The sequence below is a fragment of the Bufo bufo genome, chromosome 1 (assembly GCF_905171765.1).
Source record: "Bufo bufo chromosome 1, aBufBuf1.1, whole genome shotgun sequence".
Lineage (NCBI taxonomy): Eukaryota > Metazoa > Chordata > Amphibia > Anura > Bufonidae > Bufo > Bufo bufo.
In genome coordinates this window covers 346,390,841-346,410,248 of record NC_053389.1, presented here as the reverse complement: position 1 = coordinate 346,410,248, position 19,408 = coordinate 346,390,841, and positions in this window count along the sequence as shown.

Sequence of the window (19,408 nt, the reverse complement as noted above, 5' to 3'; positions counted from 1 at the left end):
GACCCCCATTATGTGCCAGTAGCCAGAGACCCCCATTATGTGCCAGTAGCCAGAGACCCCCATTATGTGCCAGTAGCCAGAGACCCCCATTATGTGCCAGTAGCCACCAGTATTGTACACAAAATAAAACACTTATACTTACCTCCTTGGCAGCGATGCGATGCAGGCCTTTTCCGGCCTGTGTCCCGCGCTGTACGGCTCAGGCGCCGCGATGACGTCATCGCGCCGCCTGCACCGGCCTCTGATAGGCTGCAGGCACTATGTCGGCAGCCTATCAGAGGAAGGGAAAGGGACACGCCTCTCCCTCCCCTGCCTCAGCACAGTCATCTGTATCGCTGTCCTGAGGACGGCGATACAGATGACTATGGAGATGAACGCTTCCACAATAGAAGCGTTCATCTCCCTGTGCCCCGCTGCTGCCCCCCCCCCCCACTTCTGAGCAGCTCGGGGGGGGGGGGGCCTGTTGCCCCCCCTGGATCCGCCAGTGCTGCAGAGCAGAGGCAGAACTCAGTTCACAGATTTCCAGGGCCCCAGGGGGGTACACTTGCCCCCCCCCCCGCGGACGTCCATGCCTCCATCACTGTTTTATAAGCCCTGACGTCTGCCTCCTTGGACCTGGTTTTATGTCTACTAATAGACTTAATCAAAAGTCCTCTCAGGTAAGCTTTCATAGCATCCCACACGGCATGTGGGAACGCCGTACTCACATTAATGTTAAAGAATTCTTTAATGGCATCAGTCATGTCTGTTATGTCACCCAGGATCTGTAACCAGTGCGCATTACATTTCCACAATTTCGGCCCCCGACTAGCCCCTCCGAGATCCAATTCCACCTTAAGCATGGAGTATTCAGACAGCAATCTAGGCTTATATCCAGAAGAATGGATAAGCGGAAACATTATGTCATTTACCAGAGCCAGATATATTCAGGATAGGGAATGGTATGTAGAAGAACTACAGAAATATCTACTTTCGGTCGGGTGTCTCGAACCACCACACATCTATTAGCTGTACCTCTTTCGTAAAGTTTCTCAATGCAGAACTCCCAGCTCCATCCATTCTACATCTATCCAAGTGGTCTTACGGTGTACAGTTGTAATGTCATATGAGCAGCCACAGGACCCCAGGGTACTCTGCTATAAAATCTAAAATCAATCTCAAAGAGGTCGACGCAAACGGCGGAGGGATGTTTACCGCCACCAATATAATTTGTATACCTTCTATGTTGCAGAATATACAGACTAATCTCCCCTCCTCATCCAGAAGTTCCCTAATACCTGCAAATATTATATTTTTATGTACTATTATACTTACTCCCCTGGAATGTGAAGACATAACCGTATGAGCCTCATAACCCATCCATTACTTTTTCAACCAATGTGTTGAATCTCTAGTTAAATGCGTCTCTTGCAAACAGCAGATAGGTGGTTGAAATCGCAATAAATAACTAAAAATACTGTGATGCTTATTCGTGTCAACCAGGCCCTCACATTCCAGCTGAGTATTCTAGTCATACGTGTCATATTTTAAAAATTTAAACTGAAAATTGACCCACACTCCTTAATGATATCTGTTGCATTAATCCTATGCATCTCATCAACCCCTTAACCAGACCAGAAAAAGTAGCTGCCCTCCCACCCTTCCCAACTCCCTTACCATAACTAGAGGATTTAATCCCATATGTAAAACTTATAAAAAGTATACTGTAACTAGGGCATTAACTTTATGCATATCATGTCTTATCAGAGATATATATGCTCTAAGACTGCCCACTTGTATATTAAGGGTTTGAGGGTACTATTACAGCTTGCAACAGCCATCATAATTTCCTTGAGGGTGGGTTCTTGTTCAGGTGGGTTATGTTTCTATCCCCTGTGAGGAAACTTTAAAAGCAGGGACCCGGTGGCCATTTTCTCCATCTTCATCTAAGGATCCTTCCTCTTGGTCCAAAGAGAACATTATCTCCGTCCCTTTACTTTGGGACCAGTCCCTCACCCCCTCCACCACCCTTGCGAATTTGCTGAGTCTCGCTGCCACGCTCCTGATCACCGCTTCTTGTCATGCCTCCTCCTCCTCTGTGATGGCGCCATGTTGGCAGAGCTCCACTTTGTCCATTTTCGCAGTGCTTTTCCCCCATTTTGGCATGTTGTTGCGCAAATATTCAGTGCACGAGAATCTCCTCTCTCCCAGGCACCCTGATAGATGCGTCTCGTCCACCTGACAGCTGCTATCACCACGATGGTTAAGGATATCGGCAGAAGCGCTTCAAGATGCAGTGCTAGGCCACGCCCCTCCGGTCAGTATTTTCAGTTGACAGGCGGATGCGCTTATCAGTTATTATGCCCCCAGCAGCACTAAATACACGCTCTGACAAAATGCTTCACACCTCCAAGGCGTAGAGCGCCAGTTTGTGCCACGCGTCCAGCTTGGACACCAAATAGTTGTAAGGCACAGAGGGATCACTGAGGACGCTGGCACGGTCTGCTACGTACTCCTTCACCATCTTGCCAAATGATTCCCTCCTTGTGACACTAGGCAGCCCATCAGGTTGAGGGTGCTGGCGTGGTGTCATAAAACTGTCCCAGGCCTTGGAGAGTGTTGCCCTGCCTCTGTTGGAACTGCTGTGTGTTCCCCTCGTCTTTCCTCCTCGGTTGGTCAAGGAACTAAGTACTCTGCAGCCAGCATTGTGAGCTGGAAATTTTTGGAGCAATTTTTCCACAAGGACCTTCTGGTATTGCACCATTTTGCTCATCCTCTTCACCACAGGAATGAGAGATGAGAAGTTCTTTTTGTACCAGGGGTCGAGAAGGGTGAACAGACAAGACTTTGCTTTTCTCATCAGGAGTGACTCTCAATCTCCTCATCCTATTCCTAATCTTCTACCCATCCACACTGAGCAGATGGAATAAAACTTCCATAGGTACTACCCTCTGTAGCAGAGGCAACCATAGGGCCGCCACGACAGCTCGCTCAGACCTATTGGTACCAAAAGAGAAAACAGTAGATGACCAAAAATTCTGGATGATTGCTACATTTGACGGTTGTGCTGACCGTACAAGAGGGATCCTTATGAAGCATTGGCCCATCCTCCTAATGGACCCAGACCTCAGGGAGGTGATACATGAGTATCCGCAGATTACATTTAGGAGGGCAACAGCTTGAGAGACCTTCTTGTCCACAGCCATTTTAACCCTGCTCCCCAGCAGGGAACATGGCTGGACCATAGACCCATCGGTTGTTTTAAATGCAGTGGCTGCATAGCCTGCAACATGGTACAAACAGATAAAACATTCTACAGTTCTAACCTACAATGCACGTTCCCTATTGGGGACTTTATCAGCTGCAGGACTCAGGGGGTAATTTATAAAATCACCTGTGAGTGCGGTATGGAATACATAGGAAAGACCAGACGGGAACTTCGTAGACGACTGGGTGAGAACCTTGGTGACATCGAGAACAGAAGGGACACAGTGGTGTCCAGACATGTCCACGACTGTCACCAGGGTAATCAAAGATGTTTAAAGGCCATGGAAATCGAAAAAGTTGTACACCCATTTCGCGGCGGGGACTGGGACCGTACTCTACTCCAGCATGAAGCTTGCTGGATATTTACACTACGCACAGTCTCACCCATGGCCCTGAACAAGCAGCTCAATTTCAGATTCTTTATTTAGGTAGACCTTATTGTTCTCTGAACCTCTTTCTCCCTTACCCCCCCCCCCCCCCCCCCCGGCGCCACCCCCTGCTTGGTATGCACATGTTGACGCAACATGCATACCCTTCATTGATATGGCTCTTCTGGTGGTTTTCTGTTTTTATCCATGCCCCGTACCTTCCCCCATGTGACTGTATCAGGCCAACATATTCAATTCACCTCCATTATGTATTTTGCCATAAATGCCACTGTATAGTTGCTGCGACTGCATATCAGTGGCTGCAGATATGACAGGAGCCGGGAGCAGCTTCCTGGTCACCCGGCAACCAAGTCATTTGGATCTCGCGGGAACTGACTAGATCGGACGCGGTGACGTCATTCCACTCACCGGCGTCCGCCCAGTGCTTTGCCTCATAGTTATGCGGAATACTCGACCGTGCATGCGCGGTCTATGCGCCGTTGCTCTTTTAGGTGGAGGGGGGCCCTTATCAGTTGTCCTCTTACTTTACTATTGCCATTAGACAAAGCAAAAGAACCTCCACCGATAAAGGGGTACTCACGCATAACACAATACTTCAAATCCACGTCACAAAAAAGAAAATTAGAACCCGTGGGACAAGAGGAGGACAACAAAAGAGGAAAGCTAGAAAAAAGCTCCCATTAAGCACCTAAATAAAGTGTCACAACCAACAATTAATAATCCCACGGAAACTGTAAAAATATTTAATCTATCCAGTCACATATTGACCTCATCGGAAAATAGTCTACTACAGAAAGGACTATCTTTTTGCCCATACAATAAGGTCAACCCCTTCGAGCTGTTTATTGACATTCAAAAATGTAGACGCAACCTCACTATAAGGAGACACTTTGACCTTGATTCCACCAACAGTAAAAATGTATCACTCACAGACAAGGATGAGTTTTAACATCAAGACGTCCGTCCCAAATCAAATTTCTTCCCAGTGCAAAGCCAGGGTCACTGCATCCCCACTTTGACCTCATCACTACAGATTTAAAAAAGGCCCCAAAGGAGCCCAATGCGTTCCAATATAAAGGAAACCTCACAATACATGAACAAAAAGCACTCAAAAATCTAAGGAACAATGAAAAACTTATTCGCCCAGCAGATGAAGGGGAGGGGGGACACATTGTAATTCAGAATTACAATGACTATGAATTGGAGGCCCAAAGAATCCTCAGTGACAAATCGTATTACACCAGAGTCACACATAACCCATTCCCTGAGGTAAACGAAAAACTAAATGATCTAAATAAGTCCGCCTATGAAATACAATATATAAACAAAAAAGAAAAGAACTTTCTATTACCACGTACCCCCTGCAACCCTTATTTCTACCACCTCCCTAAAATACATAAGAGCGTTATCAACCCCCCTGGCAGACCAATTGTGTCCAACACTAGATGTAATCTATCTAATTTTGTTGATTTATATCTTCAACCGTGCGTAAAATAACTGCCAATTCCAGCCAATTAATTAGAGAACTATATACAATTGACTGGCAAGGCACATATGCTTTTCTTACACGAGATGTCACTGCACTATACTCGAACATCCAGCATGAACTAGGGATTAACTGTGTTAAGACTGTATTAGAACGAGATCGCACATTAAAACCCCCACAAACACATTTTCTACTTGACAGCTTATGGTTCATCTTAGAAAACAACTATTTTATATATAATAATACCATATATCATCAATGCAAGGGTACCGCGACGGGGATGCGGGTAGCGCCGTCTGTCGCTAACCTATTTATGGGTGAATGACCAAATCATTTACTTCAAAAGATACATAGATGATATCTTTATCATCTGTGATGGGGACGAAATATCGGCCAAATCCTTCAGTGAGTCCCTCAACTGTACAAACTGGGGAATTACTTTTACCCCTATTTTCAATAAAACAGAAATTGAGTTTTTAGACATCATTGTCACCAATACCAACAATTCTCTATCCACCAGAACTTATTTCAAAACAGTCGACACAAACAGCTACATTCACTTCACCAGTTTTCATGATAAAAAGTGGCTAAAAAACATCCCGTATAGCCAATATAAGAGAATCCGGCGTAACTACACTAACTATGAGGAATTCCTAACACAGGCCAAAATACTAAAAAAGAGGTTTACAGAAAAAGGATATCCAAAGATACGAATCAAAAATGCTTAAGAAAGATGTTAAAAACACAGATAAAACATCTAAGCACACCCCCGAAAAAACAAGATGGATTGGATCATATTAATTCAATCACCCAATACAGCACTTCAAACAAATACATCCAGGCAACCCTCAAAAAACACTGGCATATACTACTTCACGATCCTTATTTAGCAAAGCACCTACTAAAGACACCTAGGATCACCTATAGGCGGGCACCCACCATTAAGAGCGTTATCGCCCTCAGCAAACCAATACAACATTAAAAGAGACAAAATGAGGGGAAGATACAAACATGCAAACCCTTAAAAGTAGGTACTTTCAGATGTGGAACAAATAGATGCCTGTGTTGCAAAATTATTACACACAACCAAAGCACTTTCACATCTAAACATAATTGTACAATATTCCCCATCAAACAACGAATGACCTGTCAAGCGAACTATGTTATCTATCTGATAGAATGTGGTTGCAGTCTACAATACGTTGGCCGCACCACACAACCTTTACATTGCCGGATGAATCAGCACCGGTACAATATCCAGAGACACTACGCAAAACATGGTCTGTCCAGACACTGTACGTCCACCTTAGAGAAGGAAAAACACCCAATCCGAGTTACACCCATCGAACAAATACCAGAAAACCCCTTTAATAGGTTTGATAATCTTCAAAAGAGAGAGGTCTAATAAAGCTAATATTTATTAAATTATTTCATATATGCAAATTAATCAAAATACTTATTAAATTAATTTATATATGCAAATTAATCAAAACTTATAATCAAAGAAGTTTTATGTACAGTATATCAATTCATAATATAGGTGTACTATAAAGTAAAAACCAGACAATCACCTGATTAACTTATTTAATATATATCAAGAAGCTCAAAAATCCTTAAATTATTATTTATTATTTATATAACCCCATTAGTTATGGTCATACTTATCCAAGTGCAGGAATGTTAAAATGACCGCACAATAATACTTTAATACATATATCCTATTAACCTGCTATGCCCCAGCGACAAGTGTTAAGCAATGAAGGCATTGCTGGGTTTGTGCCAGGGGAGGAGGGGCCACACAGGGTTAAAAGGCAGCCGAAGATACCTGCTGCTGCACGTTCACCGGCACGTCTGAGGCAGTCTGAGGCAGAGCACTTCCGGGTCGTTCAGGTTCGGGTCGGGCAGCGCGTGCAGGTCTCGTCATCGCGACTCCAAGTAAGACTAGGGCGGCGGCACTCTGGTGGGACGCAGTAGGGGGGGGGGGGCGGCAGAGACCGGCGGGCGCCGGCACACGCCGGCAGAGGCGCGCTCCGGTCTCCTGGCCGGTGGACGGCGCAGATGCATTCCTTGGCCGCACGGCTCAGCGGCTGGTCATGGTTTGCTCGGCGCCGCCTGGTGGCCACTGGCGGCTATGGTGGGGGGGGGGGTTCAGCGGCAGCCGGAGTTATGGCATCTGGGTCAGGCGGCTGCAAGTCGACCCCCCTCTGTGGCTTGTGAATGTCGCCGCAAGCACAGCTGGGTCTGTGGGGCGGTATGTTCAGTATAAACCGAAGTACTACGTACAAAGATGTTCATAGCCTATTGCGGCATATTCAGTCTTACGTTGGTATTTTGGCATCAGCACATGACCGCACCACAATAAAACGACACTGGGTTACCCACCCTCATCTCAGCGGTATCAGTTACGTGGGTGGGCCATATAAAAAAAAAATATATATATATAATATATATATAAATGTATAAAAATGGTACATCAGAGATATGGCCATAACAAAGGTTAGGCGCTGCGCCCGGTTCATTGGTTTTCCTGCACTTTGTCGGCACCTGTGGCATTTAGGAGGGGTCTTCAGTAGGTGGTTCTTGAAGACGAAAAGGTTCATCCGTTAAATCCAGCAGCCTCATAAATCCCAGGCCGTCGCATCCACGCACCAGGTCTTCAGGCGACTGCACAATCAGCGCACATACAAAAAAAAAAAAGGGAAAATATATTTGATAAAGATAAACATAAATAAAACAACCCATGTTCATGTTTTCACAGTTCGGGTTAACTTTGTGTGCCACCATTGGCATTTACAGAAGACAAGGTATGTATCATGTTCCGACGTAGCACAAACAGTCAGTCATCCATGGCGTTAGGTCCACGGTGGAGGGTTTACCCACAAAAAAAAATAAAAGTCTGTCACGACCTCAGACTCACATAAGTCCTGTCACGACCACGGGCAGCCAAACGCGTCTGTCACATCTTCAGACTTGCGATACAATCCTGTCACGACTACAGGCATTCGATAAAGAAAAAAAATTAAAAAAAACCCTGTCACGACTACAGGCATTCGATAAAGAAAGAAAAAAAAAAACCCTGTCACGACTACAGGTCTTCGTGTCACTACGTCTGTCACGTCCACAGACTCGCTATAAAGTCCTGTCACGTCCACAGGCAGCTTTGTCATACACTACGCGCACGTCCACAGGCTGGTCGTAGTCCTGTCACGCCTACAGGCACACCACGGCTCATTCAGACATCAGCACTAAGTCCTGTCACGACCTCAGGCACACGTACCAGGACGTCTTCTCAGTCATGATCACTCCACAGGTGCCACCTGGGGTATTCCGACACTGGTCAGGGCCTGTCCCGTCTTCGGGCATCACAGCCCGGAGACCACTGGGGGCTACAACACAGGTGGCAGTAGCACGCTTGTCAGCCACGGCACCCGCGGGACGGACAGGCCCCTCAGTGGCCAGGCACACAGACACCAGCTCATACTTCGCAGCCTGGCAATAAAGGGGGGGTTCTAATAAGCTCTCAAATTAATAACCAATAGGAAGATGTCGCAAGAACTCACACCTGGAGGATCCTCAGCATCACGGGATGGTGGGGACACCCAGTCGGAGCGAAGCGTGGGACCCTCTTTACGTTCCTGGACCATACCGAAATTGGCCGCCGAGCTGCGCAGAAGGGGCATCCCCTTTCCAGCGTCAGCAAGGAAAGCCGAGTTGTATCGACTTCTGATGTCTGATGTACCTCCAGTGAGTCAGGATGAGGTTTCCATGGGTACCATTCAGACGTCGCTCACCCAAATACACGCCATGATCAACAGTATGGCGTCATCCATGTCAGACCTTCAGGCCCGAATGGATTCGGTGGAAGCCAGGTCTGCGGCGGCAGCATCACCGACACCAACACCGGCGGAACCTGTGGCAGGGCCATCCGGCACTTCGGGTGGGTCATTCAACTTTCCCTCCATCGCTCCATCCCACTTCATTCCGGCCAGTATCAGGCAGGACATTTTGGAGGGCAAAGACGTCAACCTGGCGTCCCTGCTCATTGCGACACATGAGGCCCCGGACAATAGAACCATTGCCTGTGGGGAAGTTTCGGTAATCCTGAAGTCTAAGGACGCTAGACTTAACAGGAAGTTGAACGCCATGGAATTCGTTATGGCGTTCAGTATATATCGGGACGTGATTTGCTCAGTCAACCCGCATAGGAGGGCCGAGCTAGATCTGTATATGTATAAAGTGGTGGAATTAGCTTACAAATATGGCGGCTCGGCATTCTTCGAATACCACCGGTGTTCTCAGTCAGGCCACATAGCAGATCCAGCACTACCTTATTCTGCCCCAGGTTCATCAAACACCAAGTCAGCTTTCGGGGTTGATAAGTTAGGTTGTCCTATTAAATACCTTGGCAGGAGCCAGATATGTAATAATTATAACTACGCCATTTGTCACTACAACCAGTGCAGGTTGCTGCACCTGTGTGCAATTTGTTTTAGGGCCCATCCACGCGCAGCGTGCCCTCAAAGGAATCAAGGCCCATCGTGACTAAGCGTGGTCAACGTGGCTCTGCTGGCGGTGTTCTTGGCTGAACATCCTCACCCAGCTTGGGTCCACTTCGTCATCCACGGCTTGACACACGGGTTTCATACAGGGCTTCTGGCGCTTCCTCAAACCACGTTCGAATGTGACAATTTGCAGTCCGCAGCCAGAGACCCAGAAGCGGTCACTCAGTTGATCCACACTGAGCTAGACCGGGGGTACTTGATAGGGCCGTTCAACCATCCTCCCTTCGCATGCTGGAGAGTCAATCCAGTAGGCATCGTGACCGGCAAATTCAATAATAAAAAACGCCTAATCTATGACTTGTCCGCCCCACATTCTTTACACATACCAAGCTTGAACTCTCTGATTCCATCCGAGGAATTCACTATGAGATACGCATCTATTGACGAAGCCATACAGGTCATAATCAGTTTAGGCAGGGGCACCTGGCTGTCAAAAGCAGACATCACCGATGCCTTCAAGTTACTTCCCATCCATCCTGAGTTATGGCAGTGGCATGGCATGAAATGGCAGGGTGCTTATTATTTCGCCAGTAAACTGACCTTCGGGTCAAAGTCCAGCCCCTGGTTATTCGACCAGCTGGCCAGCGCGCTGCATTGGGTGTTGACCAACACCTTTAGGGCAAACCACGTCATCCACTACTTAGATAATTTTCTCCTGATAGAATCCCCAGATCAAGTACCACAAGATTTGCAAGTCCTGCGCACAGCGTTTTCAGACCTGAGTATTCCATTAGCCCCACATAAGGTGGAGGGACCCAGCACTGAGATCACTTTTCTAGGCATCCGCTTGAACACAGTGGACATGAAAGCCAGTCTTCCTCTGGATAAGCTGGACAGGATCAAGACTGTCGTTCATAGACTAACACAAGTGAGGGTAACCACCAGGGCAGATCTGCAGTCACTTCTTGGAATGTTGAATTTTGCAATGCGCATTATGCCGCAGGGCAGGTCCTTCATTTCAAGGCTCCTGGCACTCCTCCCGCTTGCGCCCTGCCAAGACAGTCCAGTCCAGCTGGACCAAGACGCCATTGCTGACTTGGTAATGTGGGACAACTTCCTCTCCCAATGGAATGGGGTTTCCCTCTTTATCCCGGTGGCTTCCAGTAATTCCCCAGTGATCCATACAGACGCCTCGCCTGCTGCCGGCTTTGCAGCCATTCATGGCACTCACTGGTTCGCCCAATCATTGCCGGTAGAGGTCTCCAGCATCCCAGGGTTTTCAAGGAGTTCCTCACTCTTTGAGATTTATCCCATAGTAGCAGCGGCCGTCACCTGGGGGGCACAGTGGAGCAACCAAACAGTCCTGTTCTTAACCGACAATGAGGCTCTCGCTGACATCCTAATGAAGGGCAGGTCAGCCTCCAGGCACGTCATGGCGTTTGTACGGAAGCTGGTGTGGCTGGCTCTGCAAAACAATTTCAATTTTATATGCACACACATAAGTGGCCAACGCAATGTTGCAGCCGATGCTCTATCTCGGTTTAACTTTCCCCTCTTCTTTCAGGTCTTTCCAGAGGCAGATCTCTCCCAAACACCAACCCCGCCTCATGGCCAGCTATTGTTGGAGTAGCACCTTTCCTCCAGATCGCTAAGAACCTCATGTCCGATTCTCTGTCTAGCAACACACGAAAGGCGTACAGAACGGCCTGGCGTTTGTTTAACAGGTTCAAATTCTCTTACCCTCCGGCCGGGGAAGGTCCTATCACTTACCTGCTGGCATTTATAGCTTTTTGCCACTCACAGCTAAATCTATCCTATAGCACTATTAAGCTGTACCTCGCTGGCATACAGCATCATTGGTATGTACAGTTCCCGGATCAACCATCACTGTTCATGGCCCATCCAATCAAATCCTTGCTGAGGGGCATCCAGAAGCAGGCTATCAGGAAAAAGCCGGCCAGGCAACCTTTCACCGGCAACATGGTTAGGACAGTTTCGGACGCTCTGGCCAATGAACCTTTCGGCCGTTATATTAGCTTACTCATCAGGGCGGCATTATATCTGGCCTTCTACGGGTTCCTCAGGCCAGGTGAGTTCACCTGTGTACGATCATCAACCAAATTCTTGCGGAGGAACCAACTGGTTTGGGATGGTATGCACCTCATCCTCAGTTTGGACTCCAGCAAGACGGGCCGACCTGGGGAATCTGTGCAGGTCAGGTACTTTGTCACTAACAACAAGTGGTGCCCAGTGACTGTACTACGCGAATGGTTGCGGTTTACCGGGAACATGCCCGCGGAGGCCCCCCTGTTCCTGCTGGATGGGTTTCCCTTGAACATTCAGACCTTCCTCAGATACATTCGCTTGTTGGTCTCCTCGTCAGGGGGCAACCCGTTAGCCATCACCGGGCATTCATTTCGTATAGGTGCCGCCTCCGCGGCCTCCAAAAATAATGTACCGGCACACGTCATTCAGAAATTGGGCAGGTGGAAATCTGCATGCTATGCTCGTTATGTTCCTGATCCTCAACAGGAAATGGCACTTGCTTTCAATTATTTGTTGCTGTAATTTCACTTATAATACACAGATCCTAACCTTTCCTGCATCCGTGTGGTTTTTGGCCCCTTCAGGCTACCCTCAATACAGCAGTTCCGGCATAACTCTACTGCTTCAGGTAGGTACAGGTACATAGTTCACAGCCAGCCGATCCTGGCACAAGTGTTAAGCAATGAAGGCATTGCTGGGTTTGTGCCAGGGGAGGCGGGGCCACACAGGGTTAAAAGGCAGCCGAAGATACCTGCTGCTGCACGTTCACCGGAACGTCTGCCCACCCAACCCTCCCCTTTTTCAACACATAATCCACTCTGGGGTAGCCCCCTTCAGGCTACCCTCAATACAGCAGTTCCGGCATAACTCTACTGCCTCAGGTAGGTACAGGTACATAGTTCACAGCCAGCCGATCCTGGCACAAGCTAATCATGTACCACGCCACTGCATATAACGCCCGCTTGTGCTGTGAGTATGGGTCAGATAAAGGCGGCGCAGCGCAGCACAGCAGACACATCGCAGCCTCCGGACACTAATGGGAGGCGTGTCCATGACGTCACCCCTTGAAAGAACCTTCACCAATAGCGCTCTCCCAGAAGAAAGGCTGGAACCTTAACCACGCCCCCCTCACTTGCCGAGCGCACCAGCCCAATATAGGAAAGGCCGGCTCTGCACCACGGGGCCCCCCCCCCCCCCACACACTCCGGGCGCCGGGGAGTTTTTCCACCTATATAAAATAAAGAAATAAAACCATCAACATAGCCCTGATGGGATCTGCATCTAGGACTTGTCTATTAGTAGTTTCACAATGGAAACGCCCCACTTGTGGACACACCTTATCCAAAATCCCCCCCTCTCTGTACTCCCCCCGCCCCCCACAGTTGTTTTTGGCGCCAAAAACACAACCAGGAAAGCATATATATATGTTCTGTTTGTTTTAAACTTGTTTTACTGTCCTGAGGAAGGGGGTAATTCACCCCTGAAAAGCGTAGACGTATTAAAGCCATTTTAACCACCTCCGGACCGCCTAACGCAGATTCGCGTTCCGGAGGTGGCAGCGCTGCGCACAGTCACGCATATACGCGTCATCTCGCGAGACGCGAGATTTCGCTCCAAGCCGGCCCGCGCATGCGCATCGCGGGCCGGCAAAAGTTAAAGAACAAGTTAGTCACCAGCCTGCCAGCAACGATCATTGGCTGGCAGGCTGGCGATTTTTAAAAAATCCAATCACAAGCCATATAACAGATCATATTAGTAAATATGATCTGTTATATGGCTTCTCTGCTCCTGTGCTGGTCCTTTTCGTCGGTTGGATCCAGCACAGGAGCAGACTGAACTGTGAGTAGCACCAACACTACACCTTAGCCCCAGATCACCCCCCTGCACCCCAATTAACCCTTTGATCACCCCTTTGATCGCCCCTGTCAATCACCAGTGAAAGGAAAAAAAGTGATCAGTGTAAACTGTCACTTTTTTTTTTTCACTAGTATTGGCTGTTAGGTTTTAGGGATAGTTTAGGCCCCTTGGTTAGGTAGTTAGCGTCAGTTAGCGCCCACCCCACCGCACCGCAGTCACTTATATTCGCTGAATAGCGTATCGCTAATCAGCATTTGTACTTTTATAGTATCTGTAAGTGATCAAAACTGATCACGGTCAGATCTATAATAGTATTAGTGTCACTTTAGTTCGCCCTCCACCCAAAACGCAGTGTTTGCCCGATCAGGCCTGATCGGTCGCCCACACGTGCGTTCACCCACGCCCGCCCCACCGCAGTGACAAAAAAAATATATTTTTTGATCACTGCACATTCATTTTACACGCACTGCGGCGATAAAAAAATCAGTTTTGATATTTTTTATCAACCGCAGCGGCCTCCGGTACTTCGCTAGCCTCCCCTTTGTAAGACAGGTTTGCTTTTTTTCTTGGGTAGTCTCAGGGAATACCCCTAAATTTAGTAGTCCAAAATGTCAAACAGGGGGTATTCTTCTGAAGAGGCCTACAGGATTCTGACCCAGTCGGATGAGGAGTGGGAACCCTCATCTGATGAATCTAGCGGGTCAGAATATGAACCTGTGGAAAGCAGTGGCTCTCTGACCCAAAGTTCGGACGAGGAGGTGGAGGTCCCTGGCAGCACCAGGCGTACCCGGCCCCATGTCGCTAGACCACAGGTTATGCAGGATCCGCTTCAAGAGCAGCAGAGTGGGGCTGTCGCTGCCGGATCACGTGGTGAGGCATACACCAGCAGCGCAGCCCTCCCTGGACCTAGTACCAGCACTGCCGTACAACATGGTGACGTGGCGAGCACCAGAAGGGCAGTTGAAGCTGGTACGGTGGCACGTGCACTAGTTACCCCGTCGCAGCCACCGCAAAGACAGGCCCGTAGAGCCCCTAGAATCCCTGAGGTGCTGGCAAACCCTGATTGGCAGTCACCAACTTCAGCCGCACCTGTAGTTCCCCCTTTCACCGCCCAGTCTGGAGTTCGGGTTGAGACGGCTCAAATCGGTTCGGCCCTGGGATTTTTTGAGCTGTTCTTGACTGCGGAGCTCTTGGACTTAGTCGTGGCAGAGACCAACCAGTATGCCACACAATTTATATCCGCCAACCCGGGAAGCTTTTATGCCCAGCCTTTCCGGTGGAAACCAGTCCAAGTTTCCGAAATTAAAATTTTTTTGGGCCTTCTCCTCAACATGGGCCTGACAAAAAAGCATGAATTGCGGTCATATTGGTCAACGCACCCGATTCATCACATGCCCATGTTCTCTGCTGCTATGTCCAGGGCACGATTTGAGGCCATCCTCCGTTTCCTGCATTTTAGCGACAACACCACCTCCCGTCCCAGAGGCCACCCAGCTTTTGACCGGCTCCACAAAATTCGGCCCCTCATAGACCATTTCAACCAGAAATTTGCAGATTTGTATACCCCCGAGCAAAACATCTGCGTAGACGAGTCCCTAATACATTTTACCGGGCGCCTTGGCTTCAAACAGTACATCCCAAGCAAGCGTGCCCGGTATGGGGTCAAATTGTATAAGCTCTGTGAAAGGGCCACAGGCTATACCCACAAATTTCGTGTCTATGAGGGAAAAGATCAGACCCTGGAGCCGGTCGGTTGCCCTGACTACCTGGGGAGCAGTGGGAAGACAGTCTGGGACTTGGTGTCACCCTTATTCGGCAAGGGGTACCATCTTTATGTGGACAATTTTTACACAAGTGTGGCCCTCTTTAGGCATTTGTTTCTAGAACGGATTTGCGCCTGTGGCACCGCGCGAACTAGTCGCGTGGGCTTCCCCCAACGGCTTGTAACCACCCGTCTTGCAAGGGGGCAGAGGGCTGCCTTGTGTAACGAAGAACTGCTCGCGGTGAAATGGAGAGACAAGCGTGACGTTTACATGCTCTCCTCCATTCACGCAGACACGACAATCCAAATTGAGCGAGCAACCCGTGTCATTGAAAAGCCCCTCTGTGTCCACGACTATAATGCGCTCATGGGAGGGGTGGACTTCAATGACCAGATGTTGTCTCCGTATTTAGTTTCCCGCAGAACCAGACGCTGGTATAAGAAGGTGTCTGTATATTTAATTCAATTGGCGCTGTACAATAGTTTTGTTCTCTACAGTAAGGCTGGGAGAACACGATCTTCCCTCAAATTCCAGGAAGAGATCATCGAGAACCTCCTTTACCCAGGAGGTTCCGTGGCCCCATCCCCCAGTGTAGTTAGCCGTCTACACGAGCGACATTTCCCCAGTGTCGTTCCTGGTACCTCAACCCAACCGTCACCCCGAAAAAGATGTCGTGTCTGTAGCAGGAGTGGAATAAGGCGTGACACCCGCTATTTCTGTCCTGACTGTGCTGACCACCCTGCCCTATGCTATGGAGAGTGTTTCCGGAAGTACCACACACAGGTACACCTAGCATAGGGATTGCATCTCACAGGACAGGCACACAGGGCTATTAGGGCCCTTTTACTCTCAGCTGCTGCAAACCTCTCCTTTCACCTGGGATAAAGTGCATAACGTACTTCGCCACATCTTTGGGCGATTTGCGCTTTGCACATTGTCCCATGGGGAAGGAGAGGTTTGTTCTATAAAGGTAAAAAAAACTAAACAAAAAAAAAATTACCGGTAAGTAAAAAAGTTAAAAAAGTTTAAAAAAGTTAATATGTTCTGTTCTAAAGTTAATAAAGTTATTGCTTTGCGGCCTGGTTTTTTCTTTTTTGTTTTGTTTTTTTTACCTTCCAGGTGGACCAACCGATCGACCAGCTGCAGCACTGATGTGCATTCGGACAGAAGCATTGTGCTGCTGTCAGATTACACGCAAGTCGGTGTATGCGGCGCTGCAAGACGAGATTTCTCCTCTGCAGTAAAAGATATGTTTGCCGAGGCATATGAGCTGAGGAGGTGGCGGTGTTCATATACTTTGGCAAACACATTTTATATATAAAAAAAAAAATCCCGGCAATGATTTATTCATCCACATCGATTGATGTGAATGGAGAAATCTGGTTTGCCAGGGCATACGAGCTGAAGTGGGTATGGATGTTGGGCGGAGCTCCTATGTCCTGGCAGACGCCTTTCCCCTCCTTTTTCTTTTTTTGGCAGAGATTTTTTCATCCACATTGATCGATGCGAATGAAGAAATCTGTGCCGTTCATTTTTTTCTTTCAGCCCAGAGGCTGAACGGAAAAAAAAAATCTCATTACCCGTATGCTCAATATAAGGAGAATAGCAGAAACTCCTAATGCTGGGCATACATGTAATGATTGCGGAGACCCTCAAATGCCAGGGCAGTACAAACACCCCACAAATAACACCATTTTGGAAAGAAGACACCCCAAGGTATTTGCTGAGGGGCATATTGAGTCCATGAAAGATTGAAATTTTTGTCCCAAGTTAGCGGAAAGGGAGACTTTGTGAGAACAAAATCCAAAAAATCAATTTCCGCTAACTTGTGCCAAAATTTTTTTTTTTCAATGAACTCGCCATGCCCCTCATTGAATACCTTGGGGTGTCTTCTTTCCAAAATGGGGTCACATGTGGGGTATTTATACTGCCCTGGCATTTTAGGGGCCCCAAAGCGTGAGAAGAAGTCTGGTATCCAAATGTCTAAAAATGCCCTCCTAAAAGGAATTTGGGCCCCTTTGCCCACCTAGGCTGCAAAAAAGTGTCACACATGTGGTATCTCCGTATTCAGCAGAAGTTGGGGAATATGTTTTGGGGTGTCATTTTACATATACCCATGCTGGGTGAGATAAATATCTTGGTCAAATGCCAACTTTGTATAAAAAAAATGGGAAAAGTTGTCTTTTGCCAAGATATTTCTCTCACCCAGCATGGGTATATGTAAAATGACACCCCAAAACACATTCCTTACCTTCTCCTGAGTACGGAGATACCAGATGTGTGACACTTTTTTGCAGCCTAGCTGAGCAAAGGGGCCCACATTCCAAAGAGCACCTTTCAGATTTCACAGGTCATTTACCTACTTACCAGACATTAGGGCCCCTGGAAAATGCCAGGGCAGTATAACTGCCCCACAAGTGACCCCATTTTGGAAAGAAGACACCCCAAGGTATTCCGTGAGGGGCATGGCAAGTTCCTAGAATTTTTTATTTTTTGTCACAAGTTAGTGGAAAATGATGATTTTTTTTTTTTTTTTTTTTTTTCATACAAAGTCTCCTATTCCACTAACTTGTGACAAAAAATTTTTTTTTCCATGAACTCACTATGCCCATCAGCGAATACCTTGGGGTCTCTTCTTTCCAAAATGGGGTCACTTGTGGGGTAGTTATACTGCCCTGGCATTCTAGGGGCCCAAATGTGTGGTAAGGAGTTTGAAATCAAATTCAGTAAAAAATGACCTGTGAAATCCAAAAGGTGCTCTTTGGAATATGGGCCCCTTTGCCCACCTAGGCTGCAAAAAAGTGTCACACATCTGGTATCTCCGTACTCAGGAGAAGGTGGGGAATGTGTTTTGGGGTGTCATTTTATATATACCCATGCTGGGTGAGAGAAATATCTTGGCAAAAGACAACTTTTCCCATTTTTTTATACAAAGTTGACATTTGACCAAGATATTTATCTCACCCAGCATGGGTATATGTAAAAAGACACCCCAAAACACATTCCTCAACTTCTCTTGAGTACGGCAATACCACATGTGTGACACTTTTTTGCAGCCTAGGTGGGCAAAGGGGCCCATATTCCAAAGAGCACCTTTCGGATTTCACTCGTCATTTTTTACTGAATTTGATTTCAAACTCCTTACCACACATTTGGGCCCCTAGAATGCCAGGGCAGTATAACTACCCCACAAGTGACCCCATTTTGGAAAGAAGAGACCCCAAGGTATTCGCTGATGGGCATAGTGAGTTCATGGAAGTTTTTATTTTTTGTCACAAGTTAGTGGAATATGAGACTTTGTATGAAAAAAAAAAAAAAAAAAAAAATCATCATTTTCCACTAACTTGTGACAAAAAATAAAAAATTCTAGGAACTCGCCATGCCCCTCACGGAATAGCTTGGGGTGTCTTCTTTCCAAAATGGGGTCACTTGTGGGGTAGTTATACTGCCCTGGCATTCTAGGGGCCCAAATGTGTGGTAAGGAGTTAGAAATCAAATTCTGTAAAAAATGATGAGTGAAATCCGAAAGGTGCTCTTTGGAATATGGGCCCCTTTGCCCACCTAGGCTGCAAAAAAGTGTCACACATCTGGTATCTACGTACTCAGGAGAAGGTGGGGAATGTGTTTTGGGGTGTCATTTTATATATACCCATGCTGGGTGAGAGAAATATCTTGGCAAAAGACAACTTTTCCCATTTTTTTATACAAAGTTGTCATTTGACCAAGATATTTATCTCACCCAGCATGGGTATATGTAAAAAGACACCCCAAAACACATTCCTCAACTTCTCCTGAGTACGGGGATACCAGATGTGTGACACTTTTTTGCAGCCTAGGTGGGCAAAGGGGCCCATATTCCAAAGAGCACCTTTCGGATTTCACTCGTCATTTTTTACTGAATTTGATTTCAAACTCTTTACCACACATTTGGGCCCCTAGAATGCCAGGGCAGTATAACTACCCCACAAGTGACCCCATTTTGGAAAGAAGAGACCCCAAGGTATTCGCTGATGGGCATAGTGAGTTCATGGAAGTTTTTATTTTTTGTCACAAGTTAGTGGAATATGAGACTTTGTATGAAAAAAAAAAAAAAAAAAAAAATCATCATTTTCCACTAAC